Genomic DNA, 11,481 nt, shown 5'->3' on the forward strand with positions numbered 1-11,481 from the left:
GAAGAAGAAGTCTTATCCACCTTTCAACCTCATAAGAGAAGAAAATCTTTATCCACCTTTCCAACTCATATGAGGATGAGACTTCTCTACTAATAAACCAACCTAATAGCAGACTCCACTAAACACAAATGCTCGTATAAAGATGTTGAGTGTTGGAGTTTCCCCCATCCATCAATTTAGAATTAACAAGAAAATTGTTGCCGTCTGGTTTGTTTAAAAAAGAATTTCAATTATTATACTTTACTTTTACTTTGAACTAAAGATATATCTATTAGCAATTACATTTACTTTTGATAGTTAATATTAAAACCCAAAAAACATTTTTAGACATTACTGAAAAGTAGCTATGTCTAGACCCTATGGCTGTGTTTCATGACTAGACCCACACTATAAACGTCTAGTGAGTGACTTTTCTCTCTCACTAAGCTTGATTCTACTCTCCTTATTTAGTCAGAGTAGTCAAATCTCCTCTTCCTTTTACTCCATGTATACTATATGTATCAAACACTGAAGAATTCGTATTCTCCACCACTACCGCTTTCCACGATCCACCAATCATAGACGAAATGAGTCTACTCACATAGCCGTACTTACACCAGAGAAAGCAAAGTATCGTCTCCACATGCGCGAACTACCCACCAGCAAAGCAAAGTTACTTGACATTATCAATCAAGAAAATAAATAACATCCATTGCTGTGAATTTAGGCGCATTGCCCGGCCCCCGGGTAGAAGATTTGCATTAACACCATTCCATTTCCTTAAAAAATGTCCACCCACCTGGAGCACCGGCGCCTGAAAACGAACTTCCCACTGGTCCAACGCACTGAGACACAGATTCTAAACCCCAGACGCCGTTACTTCAAACAATCTCCTGACATATTTTATAAACACAATATTTACTAAAACCAATTGAAGCTGTCGTGTTTCTCCCTAAATTGAGTACCTGTCGGAATTAAATAAGATCTCACAAAACAAGTCCTACCAAGACCCCCAAAAAGTTTCAATTGAGAATGTTCAATTTATGCCTCAAATATAAACTGTCTCTCAAAGTATTGATGCATTACGTGGCAAGTCCAGGTGTGAATATCACCAACCATGAAGAGATATAGTCTCAAAAACAAAAGACATGAATCAACCCACCAGAGAATAAGATCAGAAAGAACTCTCACACAATATAGTAACTAGATCAAAAGCACCCACACGCGAAAGAGTACAAGAGTCATCCAAGCCCCAGACGTATCACTCACCAGCATAAAAAACAATAGAGTCGTCAATGGCGATCACCCCACAACAAGCGAAGAAAAAGTCAGCCATTACACTTATGAAGCGAAATCACCACGCAACCGACAAGGAACTCAATCGTCATCAATTGCAGACCATTCTACTAAACTATAAATATCTCATTACAATATTCATCCTCTTACTCTGTCCAGAAATATATACCTTTTCAAGAAAATACTTACTTAGCTGTCACTTCCATGTATCAGTTCACCACACGCAAATAGAGAAGTAGATACGATCCAGGTCATCTACTCGAGTAGATGCGATCACACAGAACAGAATAAAGAAACACCCTTCTCCAAACCAGACATTGAGGCCGATCTAACTCAAGTGCGAGTACAGAGATACTCAATGAGTTAACGCATCAGCCTGAACAGTGCACACCGACTGCTCAATCCGTCCACTATCCTAGATCATGTTCTCCCTCTCTCTCCATGTAAATCTATCATATGATCTAGATCAGTCCCCCCCTCTCCGTGAATCTGACCTCATATATCTAGGATCAGTCCCTCCTCTCCATCTAATCTATTCATTAGATCTAGGAATCAGTCCCCTCCTCATCCATGATAATCTGATTCATTAGATCTAGAATCAGCCCCCTCTCCAATGATAATCTGATTCATTATATCTAGGAATCATCCCCCTCCCATGTAATCTTATTATTATGCATCTAGGAATCAGTCCCCTCTCCAGAAACTATTCATTAAATCTAGATCATCCCCCTGTCTCATACTGATTCATTAAATTTGTCTCATGTCTTATATTCAATGTAGCCGGGGACCAGAATCTGACTTCATATATGTTTGGTCTCATGTCTCTTTATATTCATTATTAGCCTGGGAATACGTATTGAAATGACCTTTTTTATCAAACCTTCTTTGTTGCTCATAGCTACTTCAATATGTCTCCTGACTCACGCCCAATTCTATTTCACACGAGTATTCGCTCCCAGCACACACACAGAGACTTTGACATAATGCATCCTCAAAAACTGCAGAGTTAAGCCACAAATACCCTCGAGACGTCCCTGTTTCAACCACCACAATAGAGACATGTGTGATTACGTCAGAAGAGAAGAGTCTCCAATGGGCGATCACCAACAGAAGAGAAGAGTCTCCAATGGGCGATCACCAACAGAAGAGAAGAGTCTCCAATGGGCGATCACCAACAGAAGAGAACTGAGGAGTTGAACTGCATCAGCCTGGAACATGTGACCTGCTCAGTCCCCAGTCCTCAACCCAATAGAGCAGGGGTGTCAAACTCATTCCACGGAGGGCCGAGTGTCTGCCGGTTTAGACGTTTTTCCTTTCAATTCAGATCTAGACAACCAGGTGAGGTACAAGGTTGGAGTAAAAACCTGCAAACGCTCCGTGGAATGAGTTTTACAAGTGCTACAGAGCATCATTGGGATGAGATGGAACGGGCTGTTCACAGCGTGAATGTACTGCTGTCCAACCGACTGTGTGATACCATCATCGCGTCAGCATGGACCAACATCCCTGTGAAACGTTTCCGACACCTTGTAAAATGCCCCTAATAATTCAGGKTGTTCTGGAGGCAAGGGGGGTTTGACCCGGTACTAGATGGGTGTATGTAATAAACTGTCCGGTGAGTGTAGAGCACTTCCACCCTCAGCTGTGAGGGCAAACAAGGATAGAAGAACCAACACGCAACCACATTTTTCATTGTGAAATCATTGTGAAAAAAACTATGACAAAAAGAGAAGAAGAGAAGAGGAAGTCCATCAGTGTCCATCTACATGTTTCTACTGTTCTAGTGAGGTTGAGAAAGAGCTCCCACTGGACTCCTGTTTCAACATGGTAAGAGTATCTGTTACTGGACTCCTGTTTCAACATGGTAAGAGTCTCTGTTACTGGACTCCTGTTTCAACATGGTAAGAGTACTTCTATATTATTTTATCTTTGTTCAAGTTCAACTAGTTCATTGGCAGGTACTAAAATAAATACATACCTTGGAATGATTTGGTTAGAGCTCTCACACAGTAGTATAAATACACACAGTAGTATAAATACACACAATAGAGGATCTGAATCACATAAATGGTATTTGATAGTGCCTTGTGGTGGTCTGGATTGAAGACCACTTAGTCGAGAAAAAATATAGTTGTAGTATTTAGAAAGAATGAGGTTGTAAAACCAGGATGTTAATTAGCCATTTAGTATTATGTATGTTGTAACTTATGAAACAGGTGTTCCTCTTATCAGGCCTTGTGTGTCATCTCATACTTTCATATCCATAGTATATCCTTCTGATTTATTTTGCATGAGTATATGCACATGAAAGCATGTCTTGTCAGAGGATGATGAACTGGTTAGTTATACTGACCACAATGAAGGTATTTCTGTTTTTTTTTTCCATGGGATGGAGAGATAATTTGGAACTTGAACTGGTTAGTATACGTACCATGAAAGTATTTTCTGTTTCATGATGATGATTTGAACTGGTAGTATACTGTATCATAGAAAGTATGTCTGTCATGATAATGATATTCCTGGTTAGTATACTTACATGAGTTTATGTTCTGTCATGAGATGATGTGTGACTGGTTAGTATACTGCACCATGAATGCTATGTTTGTCATTGATATGACTGTGTTAGTAGTATACTGTACATGAAGTTATGTTCTGTCATGGATGATGAGTGATATGTACATAGATGTGTCAGAATAAGTTGACTGTAATATTACAAGTAGCAACGCATAACAATGAATAGAGTTAAGAATACATGCAATAAGTAATGTTCTGTCTATGATGTTTGACTGGTTAAGTATACTGTACATGAAGTATGTCGTCATTATGACTGTTAGTATATGACATGATAGTCTCATTGACTGTTAGTATACTGTACATGAAGTATGTTTCTGTCATGATGTTGGATGCTGGTTAGTATACTGTACATTGAAGTATGTTCTGTCATGATGATGATGTTTTGACTGTATATACCTGTAATGAAGATATTGATCGTCATGATAAAAAAAGAGATGGTAGATAATTGAAGAGTGAAAAATCTGTAAATAGGCTTAATCAAATAATGAGTAGTGTAGACAGAATGTATGAATAGTATACAAAAAAAGACAAAGTATGTTCTGTCAAGATGATGATGACTGTTAGTATCTTTACAATGAAGTAGTTCTGTCATGATGTGATGACTGCTTAGTATACTGTACATGAATGTATGTTCTTATGATATATGATATTCGACTGCGTTAGATATACTGTATATGAAGTATGTTCTTTCAATGATATGATGATGAATGGTATTGTATACTGCACATAGTTTATGTTCTGCATGTATTGATGACTTGGTTAGTATACTTGTACATAAGTATGTTTCTTGTTCACCTGGATGATGATGTTGGACTGTAGTAATACTGACATGAAGAAAAAGAAAGAAGTAAAAGAAAAAAAGAAAAAAAAACGAAAAGGAAAGAAGGAAAAAGAAGTATGTTCTGTCAGATTAGATGATATTGACTGGTAGTATACTGTACATGGAAGAAAAAAGAAAAAAAAAAAAGAAAAAAAAAAAGGGAAAGAAAAAAAAAAAAAGATGTTCTGTCAGATAATTGATGTGACTGCTTTAAGTATTATACTGTAACATGAAAGTATGTCTGTCATGATGATGATGTTGACGTTAGTATACTGTACATCTAAAAAAAAAAAAAAAAGAAAAAAAAGAAAAAAAAAGTTGATAAAAAAGAAAAAAAAAAACGCAAAAAAAAAAAGAAAAAGACAAAGTAAAAAAAGGTATGTTCGTCATGATGATGACTGCTGGTATACTGTACATAAAAGTATGTTCTGTCATGATAATGACTGGTTTAGTATACTGTACATGATAAAAAAAGAAAGAATAAAAGAAATCACAAAAAACAAGTAAATAGTAAAAGTAAAAAAAATAAAAAGTAGTAACACAGTATAAAAATAAAATAATCGAAATAAAATAAAAGAAACAAAAATAAGAAGAAATAAAGTATATCTGTCATGATCATGATGTGACTGCGTTTAGTCATACGGTACATGAAAAAATAGTATGTTCGTTCATGATGATGATGATGAACTGGTTAGTATTACTGTACCATGAAGTGTGTTCTTCATGGATGATGAATGATTGACTGCGTTAGTATACTACTGTACATGGAAACGAAAACAAAAAAAAAAAGATAAAAAAGAAAGTATGTTCTGTCATGATGATGAGATGACTGCGTTAGTACTACACATAAAGTATGTTACTGTCATTGATATGATGATGACTGGTTAGTTATACTGACATAAAGTATGTTCTGTCATGATAATGAATGATGACTGGTTAGTATACTGCACATGAAGTATGTTCTGTCATGAATGATGATGTTGACTGGTTAGTAATACTGTACATGAAGTATGTTCTGTCATGATGATGATGTTGACTGGTTAGTATACTGTCATGAAGTATGTTTCTGTCATGATGATTAACTGGTTAGTATATTGTACATGAAGTATGTTCCTGTCATGATGATGACTGCTTTAGTATACTGTACATGAAGTATGTTCTGTCATGATGATGATGTTGACTGTTAGTATACTGTCACATAAGTATGTTCTGTCATGATTGATATGACTGGTTAGTTACTGTACATGAAGATGTTCTGTTCATGATGATGATGTTGACTTGGTTAGTATACTGACATGAAGTATGTTCTGTCATGATATGATGATGACTGGTTAGTATACTGTACATGAAGTATGTTCTGTCGATGATGATGATGATGACTGGTTAGTTATACTGTACATGAAGTATGTTCTGTCATGATGATGATGATGACTGTTAGTATACTCACATAAGTTGTACTGTCAGATTGATGATTGACTGGTTAGTATACTGTACATGAAGTATGTTTCTTGTCATGATATGATGATTGACTGGTTAGTATACTGCACATGAAGTATGTCTGTCATTGATGTATGATGTTGACTGGTTAGTATACTGTACATGAAGTATGTTCTGTCATGATGATGATGTTGACTGGTTAAGTATACTGTACATGAAGTATGTTCTGTCATGATGATATACATGAAGGTTTTATATGATGTGTTAGTATACTGTACATGAAGTATGTTCTGTCATGATATGATGTTGACTGGTTAGTATACTGACATGAAGTATGTTCTGTCATGATGATGATGACTGGTTAGTATACTGTACATGAAGTATGTTCTGTTTATGATATGATGTGATTGGTTAGTATACTGTACAATGAAGTATGTTTGTCATGATATGATATTGACTGGTTAGTATACTGTACATGAAGTATGTTTCTGTCATGATGATGTTGACTGGTTAGTATACTGTACATGAAGTATGTCTGTCATGAATGAGATGTGATGGTAGTATACTGTACATGAAGTATGTCTGTCATATATGATTGACTGCGTTAGTATACTGTACATGAATATGTTCTGTCATGATATGATGTTGACTGGTTAGTATACTGACATGAAGTATGTTTGTCATGATGATGTGTGACTGGTTAGTATACTGTACATGAAGTATGTTCTGTTGATATGATGATGACTGGTTAGTATACTGTACATGAAGTATGTTCTGTCATGATAATGATTTGACTGGTTAGTATACTGTACATGAAGTATGTTTCTGTTTATTAATGATGATGACTGGTTTAGATACTGCAACATTAAGTATTGTTCTGTCATGATGATGATGTTGACTGCGTTAGTATTACTGTCACATGAAGTATGTTCTGTCATTGCATGATGACTGTTAGTATTATTGTACATAAGTATGTTCTGTCTATTGATGATGACCTGCTTAGTATACTGTACATAATATGTTCTGTCATGCATCATTGATGTTGACTGGTTAGTATACTGTACATGAAGTATGTTCTGTCATGATAATGATGTTGACTGCTTGGGAAGAGCTGGCATCTCTTCCTCTTGTGGCCCTGGCTGCTCCGAGTGGTGGGCAGAGCTGCACCTCTCCTCTTATGGCCCTGGCTGCTCCGAGTGGTGGGCAGAGCTGGTACCTCTTCCTCTTGTGGCCCTGGCTGCTCCGAGTGGTGGGCAGAGCTGGCACCTCTTCCTCTTGTGGCCCTGGCTGCTCCGAGTGGTGGGCAGAGCTGGCTGAGTGGTGGTGGCATGGCTCTCTCATCACCCTACATCTTGTGGCGAAATCCTGCATGGAGCCTTCACCATGCGCTGCCACTTTAAGAGCGCATGAGCAGTAAGGAAGGAGGAAATAAAGACAGCTCGTTCAGCTCTCTGGGGAGGAGATCTTGGGTGGCGCGACAGTTTGATGGTGTGTGCTATGCTGCAGAAGTTTTGTTTGTTTTCAGCGTATGTAGTTATAAAGTATTTAACTCAATCCTCGGTGTGATCGCTCTATGGCGTGGTTGTTTTCGTTTGGGARCGCGCCGGTTATGGATCGAATGGATTAGTAGCAACAGTGTTGCGAAGCTTTAACCAACAAACCATRGGACAGTCATACAGTACACCGGCACGCCTGGAGACCACAGCTAAGATCTCTCTGGTTCCCCTTCTCTCTTTCTCTTCCCTCTTTCGTTCCAGTGCTTTACCCTGAAACAGACTCTCTATTTTACTAATGCACTTCCCAGTGAAGTTCATTGGAGCTGGACTATTATTGCCCTGCCAGAAGTATTTGGGTGGACATTTTAGTTAAAAGGGAGATTGCTTTAAAGTTGTGTATTGTTATTTGAACTGTATTGAGGTGGGGTGTACTGAAGATTGTGGACATTTTTAAGGCCTTTGTTGTGTCTATGAACACCCCCAAAAATGCATACCCTCTGCACTCCTCCACTGGAAGATAATACAGATTATTGCAAATCCTCTGACTGGGTTCTTTCTGGTATGAAGTTGCTGTTCAATTGCTCTGCTATTATTATTATTATTATTATTATTATTATTGTATGAGGTATTCTTGGTGGGGTTACCCCTGTGCTGTGATGTAGGTTTTATAGGGTGTGTATTCTCTTTTCTCTCCACTGGCTATCTGGTAAACAGGCTACACTCTAGYCAGTCTCTTCTGCTGATGTGTYTGGGTCTGGTAGTGGTACWCTCTCTATTCTACTCTTTTCCTTTCGGCATGGTTAATACCTGCCTGGCGCCCGAACAAAATCTTTCTTTACCCCTCTCTAATAAATACCTCTACAATCTTTCCATTGCCTCAGTCATGACCTTTGGTAGGTTGCAACAGCCTTCTATGAGCCTCTGCATGTGTGGGATCACTAGCTCTTTGACCAGCTCCTTGATGAACAGCTGTCGGGTGCTGTTCACACCTACCATGAAGTTGGGCTTCTGTGCCATAAATATTGTGTAAGCATTGAGGGTGGCAACATCCAGCAGGTTGTACCACAGCACCATTGGCCACCTCCTTGACTGGCGTTTGCATGTGTAATTACGCACCATCTGATCCATAATGTCCACTCCTCCTTCTGTGCAGTTATAGTATTGGATCATCTCTGGCTTGTTCTTGGCACAGGCCTCATCCACCGCTTTGTCGTCATGCAGGGTGCTCAGGAGGACAACAGCCTTTCGCTGCTTCAGCACATGACTCACCGTGGCCAAGTTGCCATTAACCAAACTCGGAGCGATGCACCTTCCTGAACTTGGATGGCTTCATAATTGTTGCTATGTCTGTGTTACACACGCCTCTATGAAGAGGGAACGCAACACCCTGCTACAACGTAACAGTCTGGCTTGTTTTGTCATGGAGTCCCCACAATTGTCAAGTTAGAGGTACACTAGTAAAGAAGTTGTCCACTGTGATGTTGAGACCTGTGATTCAAAACAAAGGGACAAATTGTCAATTTACTTTATTTCCAAAATTATACATTTGGAATTTCTATTAAATTATTTTTGGATTAAAATGTCTATCTAAAATACACACTCGAAAAGATCAACAAGGCTGAGCGAGGTATTGCAATAATACCTAGAGAGCTACTTCACCTGTTTGTCTCATTCCACTGAAAAACTTTCACACAACGCTCTCTAAGGTTGTTGTTCCTCCTCTGCTGGCTGTCAGCCTGTGTAGACTATGCCATCATAGGGGACTCTTGCGTCACACACCCAGAAGATCTGTATGCCATATTTGGCAGGTTTGCTGGGCATGTACTGTGTGAATCTGCTTCTGCCCCGGAACGGCACAAGCTGCTCATCCAGTCGCTGGGGATGAACCTTCCTCTACAGTTTGCTAGGAAAAGGTCCCACACATACTGGAAGGCTGCCAGGTGGTCCGTTGCCTCTCTGAACACTCTGGTCCTCTTGTCATCAAGCCTCAGGTAGCGACGGATATCCTCATATCTTCCGACTGACTTGGTGACCTTATACATTGGATTCTGCAGTGGATCCAAAATTTGCCTCCCGTGTGCAGACATTCAAGCTGTTCTCCATGCCGGTGAGGAGGGCCGGGGAGGAGGGCCGGCGAGGAGGGCCGGTGAGGAGGGCCGGCGAGGAGGGCCGGGGAGGAGGGCCGGCGAGGAGGGCCGGCGAGGAGGGCCGGGGAGGAGGGCCGGCGAGGAGGGCCGGCGAGGAGAATAAAGGCCTTTAGTTCCTCTTTGTTGACCTCTCTCCACCATGTCCCTTTTGCTGTCGCTTTTCTCAGTCCTTCTAAATGTGTACACTTTAGGACCTCCTCAATGATGTTGTCACTAATGAACAGCTCGCAGGCATCTTTTGGTGACACAACTGTTGACCCGGGCACAGGCCCTGGGCAGCTCCTCAGGATGTTATGGCTTCTGGTCCTGTCTTTAGTGGGGTTGGGGGGGGTGGGTGTTCACTCCAGTAAGACCCCTTTTATTTGACTGGTTTTCACTCCTCTGAGGACTCCTCCCCATCTGTAGAATCATCTAGGACAGCTGGACTACCAGGGACATCCACAGCTCCAACTTGACCAACAGGCACATAGTCTCTGTCATCTGAATTGGATAGCTCAGATTTTGTGTCAGAGGCACCAATGGCTTCCTCATCCAGCATCTGTAAAACCATGTTGGTTGTATATCTAGCAACATTCTTATGAGTCATTTACAACACAGTGAAMAGTGAAACACAAAAAGGTAGACAGTAGTTGTAAACGCGTTTTCAATCATTTGAAAAGTAAAACTCCTAAAACATATTGTGGTTCTACCAATACTCTGAATAATTTAACATTAGTGCGGCTAAGTTTAGACCCCCCCTCCCACATACTTCTAGTCATCTTCCAACTACTCCCCCCCCCCCCCCCCCTCTCTGGATTATGCCTGTCTGATTCTATTTGGGGGAAAACATTATATCCGACCAACCGACAAACAGACTAACTTATACTAGCTGCATGGCTAGCTGGCTAAGATCAAGATCAGGCTAGATAGCTAGTATTATTATTACTCTTATTATTATATAGTATACATTTCTCTCTAACTTCTGTAATGATGGATGTGCAAAAGTTATAGATTTTTTTATCTGAAGACATCAAATATTTTGTGAGGTCAACGTTTTGTAAAATACTTACATGTATCAGATGATGATCAAAATTGTCTTCCAGTATTGTGAAATTGTTGACTGCAGATGTGTTGTCCACTGTAAATATATTCCTGACTGGAAAAATGTACTAGGATCAAAGGTTCCTATCAAATTCCATGAGAAATGTATATGGGTAATTTTTTACCCGACATATGTAAACTTGGGGTAGTTATGCAAAAACTAATTTTACTCAATGAGTTAAAAAGGAGAAACGAAAACTGTGATTCCTGAACATTAAAAACAAGATATTTAATAAATACTTTATTAATTACATTAATTAATTACACAGCAAAAAGAAAGGTCAGTTTGACGAGTGCAATGTAGTGAATTCCATAGGAAATACCTACGGGTCATATTTGACCCACATATGTAAACTTGGGGTAGCGATGCAAAAACTATTTTTACTTTTAAAAAAAAATAAGAAATTTAAAACAAAACTAGAATGTTGGAACATTAAATACACCGTATTTAATGAATTCCTGGAATAGTAGATGACATTTTTGGGGGATCAATACAGCAAAAAAACATTAGGCTGGGTCATTTTGACATATGCATCCTAGGGTTTTAAAGGGCTCTTCTTTGACCATAGCCTGCTTTTACACGCTGAGAATCACAGACCTGAGAGAGAGCAATTCAGGCACCTACAGCTTCCTGTTTGGGACCAATGTCACT

The sequence above is a fragment of the Salvelinus sp. IW2-2015 genome, unplaced genomic scaffold (genome assembly GCF_002910315.2).
Source record: "Salvelinus sp. IW2-2015 unplaced genomic scaffold, ASM291031v2 Un_scaffold2095, whole genome shotgun sequence".
NCBI lineage: Eukaryota > Metazoa > Chordata > Actinopteri > Salmoniformes > Salmonidae > Salvelinus > Salvelinus sp. IW2-2015.